This window comes from Pleurodeles waltl, chromosome 9, assembly GCF_031143425.1.
Source record: "Pleurodeles waltl isolate 20211129_DDA chromosome 9, aPleWal1.hap1.20221129, whole genome shotgun sequence".
In the NCBI taxonomy this organism is placed as follows: Eukaryota; Metazoa; Chordata; class Amphibia; order Caudata; family Salamandridae; genus Pleurodeles; species Pleurodeles waltl.
Genome location: NC_090448.1, coordinates 636,285,603 through 636,307,449, shown reverse-complemented (window position 1 = coordinate 636,307,449; position 21,847 = coordinate 636,285,603). Strand labels below are relative to the sequence as shown.

At 45.1% G+C, this 21,847-nt stretch overlaps 1 protein-coding gene across 1 annotated transcript in view; it reads right to left on the bottom strand.

Moving 5' to 3' along the window:
• Positions 1 to 21,847, bottom strand: part of PTGIR (prostaglandin I2 receptor) — a 260,047-nt gene that overhangs the window by 235,620 nt on the left and 2,580 nt on the right. The window lies entirely within an intron of this gene.

Here is a 21,847-nt window from a genome sequence, read left to right as displayed (position 1 = left end):
TAGAGCTGTTGGCAATCAAGGAGGGCTGTTGGCAGCGACATGTTGCTGTTTGTTAAAGGAGGCTGTATGTATTGAAAACACACTGTGTCCACCCAGAAAGGGATGCTTGGATCCTGTGAGGGCTGCTGACTTCTAGGGAGGCTGGCCCCTCTGTTCTTTAAACCCACTGCAGTATATGCATCAATGCAACAAATATTTTAGGATCTAGTAACTCTTTTGGGATTTATAAATTGTTTTTGGGGCTGGGACTTCTGTTTTTTTTAATCTTCGGTCTTTGACCCAGAGCAGAGAGAGAATGGCATAAAAGGAAAAAGAAGGAGTAAGGGAAAGCTGGGAAAATATTGACAAATGGAGAAAGCAGGAACCCTCAAGACAGAGATAGAGACAGGAAGTCTAAAGCACTCAGTATAAACCTGTCTCCACACCTTGAGATGACAGTGTTGGACGTGGTGCTTTTTGCAGTGTCATCCCCAAACTATTTGCCTCCTTCCTCCTATTTTTATTGACCAGTTTTTGATGGCTTTAGGACTCTGAGCACTTTACCCCTACTAACCAGTGCTAAAGTGCATATGCTCTCTGTGTAAACTGTATTGATGATTGGTTTATCCCTGATTGGCATATTTCATTCACTACTAAGTTATTAGTAAAGTGCACTATGTGTGCCCAGGGCCTGTAACTCAAATGGCACTAGTGGGCCTGCAGCACTGATTGCGCCACACACCTGAGTAGCCCTGTAAACATGTCTCAGACCTGCCACTGCAATGTCTGTGTGTGGAGTCCTACATTGCCAATTTGACCTGATAAGTGTGCTCACTTGCCAGACCTAAAGTTTCCCTTTAACTACATGTAGGTCATCCCTTAGGTAGGCCCTTGGTATCCCCCTGAGCAGGGTGCAGTGTATGTTAAAGGGAGGACATGTACTGTTGTGTTTGAAATGTCCTAACAGTGAAATACTGCCAAATGCGAGTTTCGCTATTGCAAGGCCTATCTTTCCCCTAGGTTAACATGTGACTGCCTTTAAATATTTTTTAAGTGCAGTTTCAAATTGTGAGCAGATAGATATGTGGAGTTTGGGGTCTCTGAACTCACAAATTAAAAAAACGTCTTTTGGAAAAGTTTGTTTTTAGGTTGTCTGTTTGAAAATGCCACTTTTAGAAAGTGGGCATTTTCTTGCTTCACCATTCCGTGCCTCTGCCTGCTTGTGTAATTCACGTCTGGATCAGACTGACATTTGGGCTGTTTGTGAATTTGCACCAGACAGTGACACAAAGGGAACTGGGGAGTGTCATGCATATCCTGATGAGTCTCCTGGACTAGAGTGGGGAGGGAGGAGCTGACACTTACACTTGAAAGGGCTGTGCCTCTCTACACGCAATGCAGACCCCAACCCCCTGGAGTGTGTCTGGGGCCATGCCTGGGCAAGGCAGGATCTTGTGAACAACAGAGACTTTCCTGTGAAGTTTGCCTGCTTCAAAGGCAGAAATAAGTATAAGTAGTGGACCCAAAACCTAGACTTTTAGAGCACTTCTGGACCAAGAGGAACCTCTGCAAAGGAGAAGAGCTTGATGCTTGAGGAGGACCAGCTACCTGCCTGTTGCTTTGCTGTGCTGGCCTGCTGCTGCTGCTTCTGCCTAAGAGGAAAATGACTGGACTCTGCTTTCTACAATCCTGCTGGTGAAGTGTCTCCAAGGGCTTGGACTGACCTTGCCTCCTGTTAAGAAGACTCAGGGACATTAAAGACTTCTCTTACCAGCCTCTTGGTCTACTTGCTGTGGATCCTAGCTCCCCAGTTGGTGCCTACTCCAATGTCTGGGCCCCTGGGAGTGAAAGCTGGTTGAAACACAAGAAGAAACAATGCACTGACTCTGGACGACACTCGGACCAATGCTGTTGCTTGAGACCTTGACATCGCCTGCAACCTAAGCCATGGTCCCTGCTGGAGTGCGACAACCCTGCTGCCATCACAGGCCTGATGCTGCTGCAGCCCCGCTGATGTCCTGTGATTTCATGAGTCTCGAGTGCATATCACTGATGACCATGACACCTGCGTCACCCGCAGCCCCATGGCGTGACCCCATGAGGTCGCCCCACCCCGTCTTGACCCGCCAGACTTCGATCCTGCCAGAGTGTAAAGAACCGCCGCTTTACGCCAACGCTACATCACCTCCCCTGCTCCACAGTAAGGAACCAATGCTGCACCGGATCCAGCAATGCCTCCCCTCCCGACTCCATGCATCGCCTTGTTTGTTTGTTACCAAAGGTACTGTACTTGGGGGTCTGTGTGACTCCGTGACTGGCACCATTGGTGTCGGATAGCTGGGAATGACTTAATCATGATGGCACAATAACTCTAAACTGAAGCATTTGTGTTTCTAAGTGCTATATTCAAGTTTAATCTTTAAACATTCATAAATTTACTTGTGTTTGTTGGATTTGTTGTTGTTTTGGTCTTGTTTGATTTAGATAAATATTGGCTATTTTTCTAAACTGGCATGGAGTCCTTTTGTTTTGTTTTCACTGTGTTACTGGATGTGTTTGTAAAAATACTTTACACATTGCTTCTGAGATAAGCCTGACTACGTGTGCCAAGCTAGCAGGTGGGTGAGAAGGGGTTTTCTGAGCTGTGTATCTCCCTTACCCTGACTAGAGTGAGGGTCCCTCCTTGGACAGAGTGCAAACTGACTGTCAACCAGAGACCCCATCTCTAACAGACAGATTAAGAAATGCAACCTTCAATCTTTGTTCTTCAGATTGAAAATCTTGAACTTTAAAATCCTTCTGAAAACAAAAGCAGCTTCTAGGCAAGTTTGTACATGCTGCTGTTCAGTTCTTCAGATGAGCAGGTACTGTCGGGCTCTGTGTACCGGCACTTCTTTCACATGATGAGATGGATAGAACTGCACTGGTCAGATAACATGTAAATCTGTTTTATGACGGAGCACTAACACTTTGGTTAGGAGGCAAGGGATGGATACTATAGCACTATATCGAGGAGGTTCACATCGCCCTACAACAATATCAAGTCCACTACCTTAACCTACCACTACATTGTGAACCAAGTATATTTATATTACTAAACTTATTTCCAACCATCCTTAACTTGGAAAGTTTGTTCAAGGAAATTAGAAATAGTAATTATATATTTACTCTGCAATGTAGTGGGAGGTCGTCCACTACTGGATACAATATTATTGCCATGAGATATAGTGACCCACCACCAAGGTATGTCATCCCTTCGACCATTATTTCAATAGACCATTTTGAGGCTGACAGTTTGAGATGCTGGGCAGAGTTCCTATTTTAATTCATGTCCCTGCAATATGAATGCCTGTGTCATGTCAAGTTCATTCCACTGCCCAAGAAGTTTTTTTAGGATCCGGATACCGGTGGCACCGAATGAAAACGCGCCCAAATGCCAGGTTTGCTGAATACGAGTAATTCTAGCCTTGATTCCACACCATGCCTCTTTCTTCCACCACCCTATGCTTACTGTCTCTTTATTCCACCCTCTAGTGTTCTTTTCATAAATGCTGTTGCCTCTTTTAACTGTTTTCTGTGTTTCTCTTCCTCCCGCCTTTTTGCTCCCTACCACTAGTTCAAAGGCCTGAGGAGTGGCAGTGCCCGCCAGCCTTAACCATAGCACAAATTAAACACTAACACTATGGAACCTGACGGCTAGACCACTAGAATTCTGTGGCAGCGGAGGATCAAATTATGCTGCAGGGTTGACTATATTATGCAGCAAGAAAGGGCACATTATGCAGCACTATGCGGCACATTTAATGATAGTATTACTTCTTTTTTTTTAACACATAGTAACACTATCTGGGCAAAAGGTTTACCTAATTAGGACCGGTTTGACATCCAACTACAACAATAGGCAACACAAAGGTGGCCACTAAACCTTTGTGAAGGGACTTTCACTGTTCGGCAACTGGTGTCACCACTTTTGTACTAACTTTGAAAACCATTTGAGCTACAAACAAAATGTGCGGACCTTGCAGCAGATTGTAACTTATGGGGCAAATCGATAATTATCCAGAAGACGCATCTGACAAAAGGAGAAAGCAAGGATCAAAAGAACCTGCAATAGTGAAATAAAGTGACAGGAAGTGTATGGTGGTGGAAAAAAGAAGCATGGGGTGGAATCAAGACCAGACAGCCTTGGTATTCGGCAAGCTCAGCATTCAACAGCACCCGTGCAAGACTCATAAGAAAACATTTGGGTTCTTGCACTCCTTTTTTAACAAATTCAGAATTGTTGGAGCCTGAAAATGAGTTGGAGTTGAATAAGTGTTATTCGTCCAGAGTAGACAGTTTCTCTTTAAAAGTAATATGTTGTACAATTAGAGAAGCTTTCAAATGAAAACTTGCATTTGTTACCATACTGAACCACTTTATGCTGCAATCAAGTGTCGTTTTTTTTAAGACCTATATTTGCAGAACTGCTGGGAACTGAAACCAGCAGTGGCAAAGTAAATAGGTTTTGCCTTTGTTTTTTTCTTTTTATCTAACTGGCTTACCAAATATTTTAAAAAGTTATAATAATGTTTGTTTTAAATTTGATAAATCATTAATAGTTGTTTATGTTATGATGTATGTTGAATTAATAAACAACATCAGTATACCATTTTTATAATATTTGTAATCCAGTTAGATTAAAAGAAAAAACAAAGGTGAAACATATTGGCATGCAGCAAAAAAGAAAGAAGCCAACGAAGAAGACAGAGAAGATGGCATGTGGTGAAGAAGAAAGAAGATGGCAGCAAAGTAATAATATAGAGAAGATGGCATGCGGTGAAGAAGAAAAAGACAGCGAAAATAGAAGACAGAGAAGATGGCAGGTGGCGAAAAAGAAAGAAGATGGCAGATAAGAAAGAAGACAGGAAAGATGGCATGCAGTGAAGAAGAGAGAAGATGGCAGTGAAGAAAGAAGACAGAGAAGATAGCATGTGGTGAAGAAGAAATAAAATGGCAGCGAAGAAAGAAGATAGAGAAGACGGTATGCAGCGAAGAAGAAAGAACACATCAGCAAAGAAAGACGGCAGGCACAAAGAAAAGAAGTACCTTCAGCGTCATAGCCAGAGGAAGGACAGTGTCCAATGGCAAGTGACCGGGAGGAGTACTTGGTCCCGATGCAACACAACAGCATGAACGGCAAAGACGTCAGCAGGAAGTGAAGCAGACGCCGCGCAGAAGACGTGCTGGCCAGTCAGAAGCACGTAAATTAGAGTGATGTCGGATGAAGTCAATGGTAAATTCAGGTAAGTAAGGGTTGGTTTCTAAGCCCTTTTTAAATATTTTTATCAACAAAAGATTTCACAAGCACAACGCTGAAGCGCAGGCGTGCAGACAACACATTTAAAAAACTACTACCACAGTTCATAAAATGGGTGGAGTGGGGCGATTGACTTTGAGAGGGTAGAGTCATGAGGGGAGGAGTCAGTTAAAGTCAGGCTTATTTCAGGTATGAACACCCTTCAAAGTAGTACAACTATACTAAATAAATAGTAATAAAAAAGTACAATATACTCATCATTTGAAAAAAATGAATTACATGTTGGAGATATAATAGCTCACTGTACAATCAAGATGCAGTCACAAATTAGAAAATCCAGGTTTGAAAATGTACACAATCCAGCATTAAATTTGAGACCTTTTGTTATGACACATTCAAATCAAAAAGCATGGTCTCCCTGCAAACTGTATATTTCAAATGACTTCAAAATTAAGAACTGAAACAGGAGTCACTTTGGACAACTACAATGCCTCTCTTTTGCTGTATTTCTGATGGTAGTCACTGCTTTCTACTGAAAGTGCGTCGAGGAGTTTTAGCAATGGCTTTTTCAAATCCAGGTAAAATATCCTGCCAAGAAAATCCTCGAAATGTGTACAGGTTCAAGACATGCGGCTGTCTGGTTTCTGATACGTGGGCACAATCCCATGCGATTCTCGAATTTCACATTATGCAAAATGTGTGAACGTTTCGGCATTTCACACACTGTTTTTTGCTGATAAACATGTTCTGTTCAAGTTAATCTCCTCCGGTACCTTGAGTAACTTCTCTATATCACATTGGATACCATGCCAAAACATATTAGGCGCCACACATAATTTTGCATGATTTTACCAAAATTTTGCAACATTTTGTGACAAAACTCTGGCGAATTACTACCATTAGCACACATACTTGCAACAATACACTCAAGCATTAAAGGCTGGGACATATACAAATCATACACTGACAAAGGAGCCACCCTTATCGGTGGGAAGGAACAGGGCACACCCCCTTTCAGAATATTGTCCACTGAAGTAATCAACATCTCCCAAACTGCAAAAGTGGACCAATAATGCACAAACAGACGTATGCACAGAAAATAGTACATACATAGGTAGCTCCAATGGTTACTTCTCCTGCTTGCTGAAGACAACTGCAACAAACTTCCCTATAGGCAGTGACATAGCTTAGTCAATAACAATAGAGAGGTGTCAGTTTAAGGTTTTTATCCAAGCAACAAAATGCACATAACTAAAAATGACATGGACTGGACTGAGGCCTGGAGTGTGCAGAGTTAGAAGAGTTAGTTTGGAGTTTGGAAAGGTAAAGGACATTTTTTTGGCGATATTAACGCATACATAGAACCACAACCTAGCAAGCACATTTTGTAAACTCGGAACCAAAACATGCTGTAAAGACCAGATGAATAATAAGGGCATGCTAGAAAAAGTATAAGCTAAGCACATGACACATTACAACATTTACGAAGTAGCACAATACAATGTCACTTTGACATTGCATATACTGGTATGTTTACACACAAGATATAGAATTGTGTAACTTTGGTACAACTGTTGTAAGTATTGTGGGCTTTTAACCATGCCCATCTCACACCCATCACTTTCATTTGTTCGTGGGCTTGCCTTTCAAAAATCATTTGATGCCATTGGTAAATGCTTAATGTTTGTCCCACCTTCAGGCTGTTTTTGTCACACCTTGCAGACTGCCCCTTTTACATGAATTATTGCTAAATTGATTAAATACTTCAGCGTGGGCAAAATATTTTTTTCTTTTGTCTCTCCCCTTTGTGCTGCATGGTGGCCAGGCGCTCACAGCACGAACAGTCACAACAGCATAAACTTGATCGGTGGTACAAACAAGCATTACCAGGCTTCCCTGAAACATGCATGTGCCTGAACCACACAAATGTGTGGTTCAGAAACAGCTGGGAGTGCAACACAGCGGCCGGGTAAGTGGGGCTACTGCAGATGGGGGCATTTTTAAGGACAGGGTGGGGTAGGTTTTAGAGTTCAGGGCGGGATCAATTTTAGAGTTCAGGGCGGGGGGCAGGGTAGTATTTAGGGCCAGGATAGAGTAGGTTTTAGGATTGAGGGCGGGGGCTCCGGGTAGTTTTTAGGACATGGTGAGATAGTTTTTACCGTTCAGGGTGGGGTATAGGGGCTGGGGTAGGTTTTAGGACAGGACGGGGTCGTTTTTAGGACAGGGTGGGATAGGTTTTAGGGTTTAGGGAGGGCCAGGGAGTCAGGACAGGGCAGGGTAGGTTTTTGGATTTGGGGTGTGGGGTCGGGATAGTTTTTAGGACAGGGCGGGATAGGTTTTAGGACAGGGTGGGGGTGGAGGGGCTTGGGTAGTTTTAGGACAGGGTGGGATAGTTTTTAGGACAAGGTGGGATAGGTTTTAGGGTTTAGGGAGGGCCAGGGAGACAGGGTCGTTTTTAGGACAGGGCAGGGTAGGTTTTTGGGTTCGGGGTAGTTTTTAGGACAGGGCGGGATAGGTTTTAGGACAGGGTGGGGGTGGAGGGGCTTGGGTAGTTTTAGGCCAGGGTAGGATAGTTTTTAGGACAAGGTAGGTTTTAGGGTTCAGGGCGGGGGTTGGGGTAGTTTTTAAGACAGGGCGGGGTAGAATTTTGGGTTTAGGGCAGATGGGGGTGGGGTATTTATTTATGACAGGGTGGAGTAGGTTTTAGCTTTTAGGTGGGGCAGGGGTCAGGGTAGTTTTAGGACAGGGCAGGGTAAGCTTCAGGGTTTAGGGCAGGGGTGGGGGGTCGGGGTAGTTTTTAGGACAGGGTGGGGTAATTTTTTTGACAGCGTAGGTTTTAGGAGGAGGGGTAAGGCTAGTTTTTAGGACAGGGTGGGGTAGTATTTAGGACAGGGTAGGTTTTAGGGTTTAGGGCGGGGGTTCAGGTAGTTTTTAGGCAAGATGGAGAAGTTTTTAAGACAGGGTATGTTTTAGGGTTTAGGGCAGGGGGTCACAGTGGTTTTCAAGACAGCGAGGGGTAGGTTTTAGGACAGGTAGCGTTTAGGGTTTAGTGTGGGGGTGAGGTGTTGGGGTAGTATTTAGGATAGGGCGGGTTAGGTTTTAGGGTTGAAGGTGGGGCAGAGAGGTTGGTGTAGTTTTTAGGATAGGGTGGGGCAGTTTTTATGACAGAGTAGGGTTTAGGGTTTAGAGCAGGGGTGTTGGGGTAGTTTTCAGGATAGGTGGGCAGTTTTTAGGACAGGATGGATTTTGGGGTTTAGGGCAGGGGTGGGGGTCAGGGTAGTTTTTAGGATAGGGTGGGGTAGGTTTTTAGGACAGGGTAGGTTTTAGGGCTTAGGACGGGGTTTGAGGTAGGTTTTAGGACAGAGTGGGGTAGTCTTTAGGACAGGGTAGGTTTTAGGGTTTATGGTGGGGGCATGGGGGTTGGGATAGTTTTTAGGACAGGGTGGGGTAGTGTTTAGGACAGTGCAGGGTATTTCCAGGGCTTAGGGTGAGGGCAGGGGGTCAGGATAGTTTTTAGGACCAGGCAGGGTAGGTTTTAGGGTTTAGGGTGGGGGTTGTGGGTAGTTTTTAGGATAGGGTGGGGTAGTTTTTGGGACAGGGTAGGTTTTAGGATTTAGGGAAGGGGCGAGGAGGCTGAGGGGGGGGGTTGTATCACACAACCACACATGGCGTTACCACATATACCTATAATAGGCATGCTTTTACAATGAAATCTGTTGTAAAGGCATGTGTGGTAAAGACGCAGTTGTGGTTCCGACCGCATTATTAAGCCATGCGTGGTTCTGCCATGCGTGGTTCTGTCATACAACAGCTGGGATTAGCTTGTGTTTTAAAGGCTTTGTTTGTAATATTATTGTTATAGGCCTGCTACCCCTGAAAATGTGTAATGCACTACGCTTTCTAGGGATATATGATTACACTGATTTAATCTTTGCCATTTTTCTTTTTGTGTGGTTATGCTCTCTAGGGGCTAACTATATTTACATGACCATGTTTCTTACGAATGCTGTTTTCATTGTTGTGTCCTCTAGGGGCTGGTCTAAGCATCACAGTCATATCAATATATTAAAATATTTGTGGCACGGAAACTTGCCCCATAATCCTTTGTAGGGCATTACTTTTAAAAATCTTTTTTTTCTAATAACTCAGCCCATGATGGTCCTAGGTCAACGAGACCACCTTCGAAACACTGACCACATTGTGCTCTTTCTGTCAACACCATCTCTGGGTCCCCACACTATGTTAGTTGGGACTTCAAAATAATAACCCCCACCACCATTATTATTATTATTATTTTTTTTCTTTCAATATCTCCCATGGTTGGAACTTTTGTTTTATATTTGAGAAGTTTTTTTTATCATTCTTGTTTGTAATATCATTGTCATAGGTCTCTTATCCTTGACAATGTGTAATACGCTATACTCTTTCGGGGCTACACATACAGTTGCACTGCATTACTTTCTCTCAATATTTTTCATGTGGTTCTGCTCTCTAAGGGCTGACTGTTTGGTTATATGTCACCATCACAAAACAAAATGATGGACGGAGTGTTGAAACTTTTCAAACACTCACCCCCAGTTGCAGATCCAGGTCTTCAAACACTCACCCTCAGTCACAGATCTGGGCTTAATCCATTGTTATTTTGCTCACCACATCACCCCAGTTTGGACGCAGCCATGGGCAAATCAGTCTTGGCCCGGGTCCTCATGGGAACAGTCCAGCCTGAGCTGCTAGGCAGGGCCTCCCTAGACAGAAATCAAGCATCTTGTGACCTGTTTCAGGGTATCACTCTTTATCAGCCAGGCTAGCTTGAATCCAATGGTGCAACGAGCAAGGGACCCACGTCCAGACATACCCTAGCCGCTTAGGGTGCACAAGGCAACAGCACAAAACAATATAAAATGATGGAACGAGTGTTGAAACTTTTCTAACACTCACCCCCAGTCACAGATCTGGGTTCAATCCATTGTTATTTTACTCGCCACGTCACCCCAGTTTGGACCCAGCCATATGCAAATCATCTTGACCCTGTTCCCCATGGGAACAGTCCAGCCCGAATGGCCAGGCCAGGTCCTCCCTGGACAGGAAACAAGCATCCTGGGACTGGTTTCCGGGTCTCACCCTTCATCAGCCAGGCTAGCTTGAATTCAGTGGCGCAGTGAGCAAGGGACCCACATCTTGGCATACCCTAGCCACTTAGGGCACACAAGGCAACATTACAAAACAAACTAAAGATCTGTGACTGGGTGTGAGTGTTTAAACAGTTTCAACACACCATCCATCATCCTTTTGTGTTGCTAAAGTTACCCTAATTGGGAGGGGTATGCACTGACATGGGTCCCGTGCTCACTATGCCACTGAATTCAAGCTGACCTGGCTGATGGAGGATGATAGCCTGAAATCAGTCCTAGGATGCTTGTTTCCTCTCCAGGGAGGACCTGGCCTGGCATTTGGGGCTGTACTGTTCGCATGGGGGAACAGGGTCAAGACTGGTTTGCATTTGGTTGGGTACTTGAAAACTCTTGATGTGTTTGGGTGACCATTCTAGTTTATTTCCCCTCTGTGACTGTCTTGTGTCTTTTTGGGGGGAATTGTGTTAGCCAGCCAACAACTCTGTGGGGTGGGGAAAGTCATATTTCTGTTGGAATTAGCATGTCATATTTAAAATAGGATTCTAAATGACAACATTTACATTTTATGCTGGAGATAGAGGAAGAAGATAAATGGAAGTGCTTCAGTTATATGCAGGGCCAATGTAATCATATGGCAGAAAAAGACTAAATTATGAGGCAGGGTTGACCAATCTATGGCCCTCATTCTGACCTTGGCGGTCTTTTCGCAAGACCGCTGAGTTACCGCCGCGGTGAAGACCGCCGACCGCGGCGGTGTGCCGCTGTGCGCATTCTGACCGCTGGGAGCGTTCCGCCGGAAAACCGCCAGCAGCCACACTGGCGGTCGGCGGGAAAGTGGAGACTGGTCAACCTCCACCGCCACGCCAGCAGAACACCGCCCACAGAATTACGACCCACATTTCTGTGTGGCGGTCTTCTGTTGGCGGTCTTCTGTTGGCGGTCACGTCCCTATGGCTCCCGTCGCCTCCCGGAGGACCAACGCACAAGGTAAGTTGATCGTCCGTGAGGGGAGGGGGTGGGGGGGGTGTTGTGTGATGTGGGCGTGCATGGGGGTGTGCGTGTGAGTGTGTAGAGGGGGTGTGTGAGTGCGTGTATGCGGGCGGGGGGTGCTGCTGTGTCTATGGGTAATGTGTGCTGTTCGGCAGGTGCGCATGTCGGCATGTATGTGTGCGGGTATGTGTCCCCGTTGTGTATGTGTGTGTAGGGGGTGTGTATATGTGCATGTTGGGGGTGTGTGCATGTCGGGGTACATGTATGTGCATGTCGGGGTGGGGGTGGGGAGGGGGTTCGTACCACCTCTGGGGGGTGGCAGGGGGGTGGAGGGTGTGGGGGGAGGACTCGGGTGGGTAGTGGGGGGTGGGGGAGACCCCTATCAGTGCCAGGGAAGGAATTCCCTGGCCCCGATAGTGCTTACCGCCATGGTTCGCACGGCGGTTCCCGCCCGCAAGAAACCGCGGCGGTAGGCAGGGTCATAATACCCTTGGCGGTCTTGGGACGACCGCCGGGCCGGAGTGCGCAAACTCCAGCCCCGCGGTCATGACCGCCGTGGCGGTCGGAGTGGAGAAGTAGCGGTCGGTCGCGGCGGGGACCGCCGCGGTCAGAATGCCATTTTTAATACCGCCGGTCTGTTCGCGGTCCGACCGCTGTCTCTCCGCCGACCGCCAGGGTCAGAATGAGGGCCTATGTGTCAAGAAAAAAAACAGTTATGAATTTACAATGCCAATAGATCTAACTCAAGCAAATGTGGGACCTAATACATAGCAAATGCTTATTTAACTTGGGTTCTTTAAAGCACAACCTAGTTTAAAAAATGTCCAATGCCGGTTCGCAGGCCAAACAGATGTAAGACTTAAGGAAGGCAAACAAGTACAAATGTGTACTTTGCTCTGATGCTCTAGTCTTCCCTGAGTGGCTTACAAGCTCACCCCCTCTAGAGGTTCTCAGCACAAGTGCAGCCAGATTGATACTATAACAGGAGGGAGAGAAGTTGAAAAAGAAAAAAAAAACAAGACAACAGGCCTCCTCTGCCTATGAACATGTGACCACGAAGGACTTTCCAAATCCATTAGCACCGTCCTTACCCCCTGCCAATTTAGGAAACAACTGAAGACACATTGCTTTAAATAACATTAGATCAGGATGAAATAACAGTCTACCTCCAATCTCATAACCAAGCTTCCCCTTCAGTCATTGACTAGTTTTGAATGTAACATTTTATAGCGCTGTCACTTTTTGGCTAGCGTTGTGCTATGCAAATCCTACATAGTACATGCATACGTGAAACGGATTGACGGATGTACCACCCCTTTTGTACATCTTTTTGATGTTACATACAAGACAGGCCTGATCGTGTGTTACAATTCCATTTGTCTGTGCCTTCAAAGCACTGGTGTGTGTAAGGAGCGAATTAAGTGCCTGGAAATCAAGCTACCGTCTCATTTGTGCAACTCATAAATGTGGATGTGAATTGGCGTGTTTTTAAACAACACTAATAGGACTAAGACGGAAATGTCCCATTGCCTACTGCATGCACCTCTTGTAAAAGCGGTAGCTGATGGATAGCAGGGAAAACTACCACGTGTGCTTGCCTTTTAGGAGTGGCAGTGCCAGTAAGCGTTTACCTGTTTTGAACAAGAAGTTTTGTTTGAATATCTTGTGCAATGATGTAGGTGCTGAGGATAAACAGACCCCTCTTCGCTCTATAGAACTCCATGCTTAAGACAGCTATATAGGGTACCTGTGTAGGGGCGGGGTTAGAAAAACAGACCGAGTGATGAAGGGTATGCTTCGATACAGAGTTTTGACTTCAGCCAGAAGGCAAAATAAGGTCTGCAGGGAGGCTTTACCTGACTTGACAGTTTATAATGAATTTACCGAGCCATGCTGCCAAAAAGCTGCCACAACGTAGGCCCACTAAACCTATAGGATATTGATGGGTGATTAAGATGACTGGGGCTTATTTACCCTTAACGCTTATTATTGCTATTTATAATACTTTCAGTAATAATAATACATATGAAGTTTAGAGGAATAGTGTACAAAAAATAATCTTGTAATGTGAAATACCACTCATTGTGTGTGAGTACTGACTGTGGGGAAAGTGCGCGCACTCTGGATACCACCTGCAAATGGCAGGTTCTCTCGATCATTTGTCTCACTTGTTATAGGGCCGCCTAACAGAGATTAATTTAGTGGGAGCAGGGGGAGACACCTGTCAGTTCTCCTCTTCACCAAAAAAGCCACTACCAGCCTTGGAAACTTAGGGGATCTAGCGGGTTTGAGCCCCATTATTTAGAGGTGACATAACAGGATTACAGCACAAATGACGTGGAATTCTCAAGTTTATTCCTGAGATTAAGAACCACATGGGTGTCGGTTTTGAGACCCAGGTCCATAAACACAGACAATGAGACTTACTCTCAACTTTAAAGCACTCTCTGCTACTCAGACGGTACCCCTGAAAACCAGGCCTCGGTGACTCACTTTACAAAGAGTTTTGACCTCAGAGTAGATTTCCCTTCTGTCCTGGTCCTGACCGACATACACATAGGCACAAGTGGATACATGCACACGCCAACACATGAGTGCTAACCGTGCTAGCCTTGCCTCAGTGGCTGACAATGTGCTTTGCTAACACTCTGAGGACGTACTATATTGTCTACTGTTCTAGTCACACACACATGCAGAGCCGGCTTTAGCACTGGTGGCAGCCGATGCAAAAATCTTTTTTGGCGCCCCCCCCCCCCAATGACCACCTTCTACATGACCAAGGGTGCCCGAGTGACGCCCATCTCTCCATAGCCCCGTCTGAAATACATTTAATTGTTCATGTCGTCACTCACACTCAGTTCTGTGACCTGTATGGTACACGTTTTTTGCAGCATGCACATTACACTCGGTGCTACTTTACAATGCGTCAAAACTGCCACTCAACAAAACTCCGACCCCTCTCCAGTAGAAACAACAATCACCAGAGTTATTTTAAAATGTTTATTGTTGCAGCAAAACTGCTTGTCACACAAGTAACTCAGCAGCAAGTGCTTTTGGTGACCTTTTAAGTTATTTTTAAACACAGCACCCCTCACCGAGTTCAGCACCTGGTTCGGCTGCACCGGTCACACTGCCCTAAACCCAGCCCTACATACACGCACTTTCACACACACGTGCACGTATACATACAGCTAAAGGCTACCCCTCATACCCATCCGCAGTTGGCTCACATTGATTGCCCATAATCTTCTGACATGCTGTACTCCCTCCTATGCTAGTGCTGACTGACATACACACAGGTACCAAAGCCTCTTACTCCTCACCAGCAGAAGCCATGCACGTGCCGTTCAAGACTGACAATGCACTTAATCCTGAACTGCTGAGTGTTGCCCCAGGCATTGTGACTTATGTACACACACACTGGCACACTCTCGTGCAGACACACGCAGTCACGTGGATGCACACACACAAACTTATGGACACATATACTGACGTGCACACATTCACATATAAACATGTGAACACACACTAACATCCACACACTTCCATGTGAACACATTCACATTGACCTACACACTCACGTGCGCATACACACGTTTATAAACACACACGTGCAATAACTCATATGCACATGCTCACTACTCCCATGAATATACACTAAAACACTGAAGACTTCTCCTTCGGGCCTGCGGTAGTGGTTAGACTTTATCTGTGGAAGCTAAGCAGGGCCCCTCACCGTCCACAGGAAGCCACAGCTACTTTAAAGCAGCAGTGACTAGAAAACGTGGGGCTGCAGCGTCTGACTCAGCTGAAAGTTGGACCAATTGTCTACAGGATATAGGGAGCTGCACACCACGGTCACCGGTTCCTCAGATGCGACACTACAGAAGTCTAACTGTTTTAACTCCCGTCTCCCAAACCAGACGGACGACAGCTATTGGGGGGAGGACACGTGGCCGCGAACCCTCGTATTGAGTGAGACTGCGAGCAGTGCTCTCTGAGGTGCATTGCGTCGGGTCACTGTGAGAGGGGCCGTCAGTGCGCAACACCGGATTGCAGATCACACCTGCGCCCTGCCCTAGCCCTGTGACACAGTCTACAGAGCCAAACGTACAAGTTCTTGCACCTGCGTGCTTTGAAGAGCTGAGGTAAAGTGCTGGAACTACAGTCACTAGTAAAAGCAGCAAAGTGCTTTAAACATTAAAGCCCTGATTTATACTTTTTGCTGCAAAACTGCACTAACGCAGTTTTGCACCAAACAGATTAGCCCTGGCTTGCACCATTTCTGTGCACCAGTTGGGCACCATATTTATGGAAAGGTGCAAGCCAGTGCAAAGGGTTGGCTAGTGTAAAAAAAAAAAAACATTAGTCGGGTGGGGCTAGCGGTATGGAAGAAGGGTGTTTTGCACCAAAAAATGACGTTAGGCAGGTTAGAGTAAAAAAAAAAAAGACTTTAACCTGCCTAGAGTCATTTTCTGACGCAAAACCATCCATACCACATGACTCCTGTCTTAGAAAGGACAGGAGCCATGCCCACCACCTCAATGGCCAGCACAGGGGACCAGGGTCCCCTGGGCATGGCCATTGCACGATGTGCCATGTATGGGGGCCCATTTCAGGGCCTCCTGTGGCACTTTAAAAAATAAAATGAAATACCTGTAATTACCTGGAATGGGGTTCCCCATCCTCCGTTGCCCCTCTGGTGTTGGTTTCCCTCGGTCCTGGGAAGGGCACCTGTGGGCTTATTCCATGGTGTTCCACCATGGAAATAGGCCCACAGGTCTCCTAACGCCAGCTCCCCTAACGCCTGCCCTGACCCAGGCGTTAAAAAATGGGGCAAAGCAAGCTTTGCACCATTTTTTGACCCCTCCTCCCTCCCGTGCACCATTTTTGCACGGGAGTATAAATATGGCGTTAAGGCCATAGAGTCATTTTTTGCACGGGAACGCCTACCTTGCTTCTCATTAGGGCAAGGTAGGTTCCCATGTCAAAAAATGACTTAAACTCCATAAATTTGGCGCTAGATGGGTCCTGCGCCAAAGTATTAATATGGAATTCGTTTTGCACCGCATTAGAGTAAAATAAAATGACGGGGAGAGAGAGAGAGAGATGAATGGAATAGGGCTGGTTTGGTCATTTTATTGTCAGGGCTGCTTTTGGTTCCCCAGTCTGGTCCTCAGCACACACATTAATGACTGTTGTTGAGAGTGCATCTCAAGCACAAATCTTATGCTCTCGTAGTATGATACAGGGCACTTAGCTTTGAAGTAAAACAATTTTTGGAACCACTGACATCTGCAGCACAATTATTGCTAAATATAGTGCAGAATAAAATGTGTAAAAAATAAATTAATGGCAAAAGCATCTCAATGTAGTGGCTAAAAGCCATAACTTTTACAGACAGAAGTGAAATATTCCAATGCGTCAGAATCAGCAGTGGAACCAGTGCTTAATTTGTAAATAAAAACGTGCTGATGCTCAAAGCCCTCTTTTTAAACATGTGGCTGCTGCAATTAAATGTATGAGGACACAGAATACTGAGGCAGCGTAATACTGAAGCCTCTTCAATACATTTACAGCCACTCCTTGCCCCTTCAGCTCTCTACTGCAGCTTTCTGCTTTCTCCCATTGTGACGCTTTTTCGTTTTTCTCTTCCTCCGTCTTTCCCGTGTATGTCTTTTGCTCGCAGTAAACGCTTGAGGTGGATAAATAAATGCCGGCTTTAAAAAATAAGTGCTGGTGCTCTGCACCGTAATCAAGAAGCACAAATTAAGCACTGAGTGGAACCATGGAATGTTATTTCTTTGAAAAAGTAAAAACTGCATGTTTTCTTCAGAAAACTGTGTCGCTACTTCAGAGATGGGTTTGAAGTTCGATGGCTTCCAGGCACTGCTTTTTTCCCTTAAAGCTTCGGCTAGTCATTCCCTGAAGACGGACATGCACATGTGTTTATTTCCCACATAACTCTAATCTTGCTTATGTTTGCATCAGGAAAAGTAGCGACTGGAGCCACTAAAATTGTGATCCTTTATCAGAAATTGGCTGAGACATGAGGGTTATTTGGAGTCCTCACTCCCTCCCCCATTCTGACACAAAAACTTCCATCCAGCACATAAGTGAAAAATATATTATTTGTGACCCTTTAGAGAATGGCTCACTGCCACTATTTTTTCCTCACTAAAACACATAACTGTTTTAAGCAAAATGTTTCTCTTTGTTCCCTAAGTGCACAATAAATGCTCCTCTTGGTCACGTTATGGCACTTCCCCTTGAGATCAGTTCAGGCGCTCCTAAACGGGGTTGCCCCAGAGTTTAATGACATCTGATCCAGACTCGCTGCACTGATTAAGACATCAACCCGTGGCATCTCTCGCCAATGGGAAAGCCCAGTGGGTTCATTCACCTACTGGAGAAATCCGCGTGCATTCTCCCATGTTCAGATGATGACAGCGATGACCAGCGTCTCACCCTGCTGATGTTGAGCAATCAAGTGGACCAACGACACCCATTATTCAAATGGACAATTATAGGTGTGGGATACGTTGTATCAGAAGATAGTAAAGGGTTGTCTCCATAGAACGCAACCCAATGTAATCATGTAAATACAACCTAGTCACAAAACAAGCACTGGCAAAGAGAACAGGTCTGTCGTTTACTGCAACGTTTAATTTGTCAATGTTTGTGAACCGTTTTAGTAAAACTGTGCGAGGGACTACTTTTTGTTTGTAAGTGCACATTGTGCAAAAGTGGAATGTCGACACTCACGGGGTAAGTATAAGGCTGAAGTGGGTTGATCCTGCCTCCCATGCTGTTTTCTGTCGCGTGCGGGAAAATGTAAATGACACCCTGACGGACCAATGAAAAAAGAGTGCTGCTGAAAGCCACAATTGCAAGTCTAAGCGCATCCTTAAACAGAGACACCTCAGAGGCATCATAGACACCTATGAGTTCTGAACAGCTTCTTAATCCCTGTGTCACTCTTTTGTGACGGTGTCATTTTAGGACAGGCTGCATCTGTGGATAAGCATCACTGTCAATGCCCGCGGCCAGCCCCCCGTGGGAAAATAGCTCGTGTGGTTCTAATACATGTGCCATATATCTATGCGTGCAACATGTGGCTCTCAGGCCCCAGTTCTTTTAGGTTGGGCACTTACCCAAGGCTCATGGTGAGGCGATAAAACCAGTATCACTGAGCTGAAATGTAGTAGCCATATTCTTTATAGAGCTGCAAAGCCTTAAGGATATGCAGAAGGTGCCAGATTTTACTGAAAGGCGTCTGTGTCTCCTTAAGTCAAAGGCTCGGGTACACATTATTACGAATATTGGCTGATATTATCCAACTGCTGTAAGGCTAGACAAGCAAAAGAGCAAACTTTAAATACAATCACTCGGCAATGTTTGCAAACCAGGCGTACCTGCCCACGATGCACGCTGATAGCTAACTTGAATGGATTACTTTACACTTTATTACATTCCAAAGAATGTGTTTGCAATATGCAAAGGATTCTCTTAATGGAAACGCTCATAAATTTCGCTTCATATTGCTAATGCGTATGGATTTCCTAATGGACACCAACATTTCCCAATTTTGCCAAAACGACACTGGGGAGGTGAATTTGGGTAAGTGAGAAGCCGACATTCGGACCTCCTTGGATCTCGACCTAGAGTAGAGTAGAGTTTAGCTGGTAAACAAAATCACCTGTTGGCCACCCACTGAGGATGAAGGAAGTTCGAAAGCTCTATAATAAAAAGGTTATTTTTACACACATTGCTCACTTCTACCTTAAAATACGTCCGTTCTTTTTAGTGACAAAGGCCCATATTTATATTCGGTTTGCACTGAATTAGCGTATTTTTTTTTTTACACTAATTCAGCGCAAACCTAACTCCATATTTATGCTTTGCCGCTAGACATGTCTAGCGCCAAAGTTATGGAGTTAACGTCGTTTTCTGGATGTGACAACCTATCTTGCATCAATGAGATGCAAGGTAGTCATTCCCGTCCAGAAAAGAACGATATGGCTTTAGCACCATATTTATCCCCGTGCTAAAATCCAGTACGGGGGGATGGGGGCCTTAAATAATGGCGCTAAGCTTGCTTAGCGCCATTATTTAACGCCTGGGTATGGGCAGGCGTAAGGGGACCTGTAGGCATATTTCCATGGTCAGAGACCATGAAAAGTGCCCATAGGTGCCCTTCCCTGGCCCCAGGGACACCCCCACCCACCTCCACCCACATCAGAGGGACACCACAGGATGGGGGACCCATCCTAGGTAAGTCCCGGTTAGTATTTTTTTTTCCCCTCCTCAGGGGCCCTGACTTGGGGCCCCCTTCACGGCGCTGGCCCCAATGGCCATGCCAAGGGGACGTTTGTCCCCTTGTCATGGCTATGGGGTGGTGGGCATGGCTCCTGTCTTTAGGATCCTGTCTTTACTAAGACAGGAGTCATGTCCATGGGGGTTGTGCACCAGAAAATGGCGCTAGACTGCTTAGAGGCAATTTTTCTGCCTCTAAACAGTGTAGTGCCATAATGCGGCGCACAAGCCCCAGTTTCCCCTACCCCTCCCTGCCCTGTTAGCGTCCTTTCCAAGGACGCTAACAGGGCATTAGCACTGGCTTGCGCCATTCCACAAATATGATGCCCGGCCGGCATCTTGGTATGGCGCTATATTTTTTCACACAAAACTGAGCTAACGCAGTTTTGTGTGAAAAAGTATAAATCTGGCCCTAAATGCGCTTTTTTAAATAATAACTTCAAAACTGCTGGCCGCATCAAAACACTTTATTTTCTCCACCCGACATACATGTTGCCTCCGCCCCACCCTCCCTTCCTTCAGTAATAAAAAATTGCGTCATTGTACTTTTTAAAACTTTCAGCCATGCTACATAATAGCTGTGCCGCTATTCAACATGGATAAAACGTTGACAAAGGCAATTCCTCCCATAGGCAAGACCTATTGTCTTTGCCAAATGTGAAATGTGTAGTTATAAAGAACGTAATAGCGTAGTTCCCTCCGATTTCAGTGCTTGGTTGGGTGGTAAATTATGGCTCCCTCCTTCACAAATAATGTAATGCAAAGCGCAGTTAAAGGCTTCTTATTGAAAAAAAAAAACATAAATAAAATAGCCACATTAATGATTTTTAAAAAAATGTAAAATGTGTATTGAAATTACATGGCAGACATGTTTAGGTGCAGCATATTTTGTTTTTGTGGAATAAGCTTGCGATAATAAAATGTAAAAAAAATGTAACCCATTCGTCAGCTTGCCAAGGCAGACCTATTGGCTTTGCAAATGCTCGATTTACAGAGTGAACAATTACACTATAGAGGAGGCCACTCTTGAAGGCTCTTTGGGAGTCACGCAAACTTTTCTCAGGCGAATTGGATGAGTTCTTAGAAAAGCAGCCCACTGGCATTTATTAGGCTTTTTCCTCGGAAATGTCAGGAAGGGCAAGTGCAAAGCTGAGGCTGAGTTAGATACTTGGACAGAGCAAGGATTGTTTTGCTGTCCTTCTTTGGAACAAGATTGGCTAAAGTTCGAACTCGTGTATGGGTTTTTCTACTTCCGTGTGGATCACCACTGGGGATTTGTCCCAGTTCCGACAAACAGAAGAAAGTTAAAAGCAAATTTCCTTGTGGTTGTCTTTCATCTGTCCAACTTTATCGGTCTCTTCCAACATAATAGAATATTTTTGTGGTTAATATGTATCGCAAGTTACTGTAAATGCCTTTAGTAATAAAAAATGAGTTGCAAAAGAGAAGTGTTATTTTGTGTTATTTTGTTTGTAGTTTTGGAAACATATGGTTGCTAGATAAAACAACAAATAATGTTCACGCAAATGTTGCATGGTCCTCTTGTAACTGCTTCTTACTATGGATGTACACCTGAATCAGAAGTTTTAACATTCTCACTAAAGTTATTTCATTAATTGAACGGAGCCACCTCTTTGAGTTTACTTTTGGCAAAACCAAATATCGAGTTGTTCGGTGTCAAGCATTGGTACCTCGGACAGGTATATTTTCTTTCCATTCGGGGACACAATTTTGATTTTTTTTCCAATTTCATTGTGATTTAGATTAAAAATAAAAGAACTGGTGTGGTGTCCCTCCTTAACAAGAGACAACTGTCCTATTTGGGATGCCATTATTGGCCAAAAGCCAGACAGATCCTAAGCCATGTCCGACCGGGGATAGTTTCTACTTTTCATGTCAAGCCTTAGTACCGGAGTCCATAAATCTTTCCTGAACCAAGTCGTAAACAAGGAATGGGCACTCTTCCAAGCCACTAACAAAGACCTTTCCAACGCGCTGCATGAATTCAAATTCTGAGTCCAAGATGGCGTCCGTTCACATGCCACACAAGGTGACCAACTTTATGATTACCTGATAGTAGTAGCCAAAATCACAACCCTGCTGGAGAGAAAGGTCTCTCCCACCATTTGCT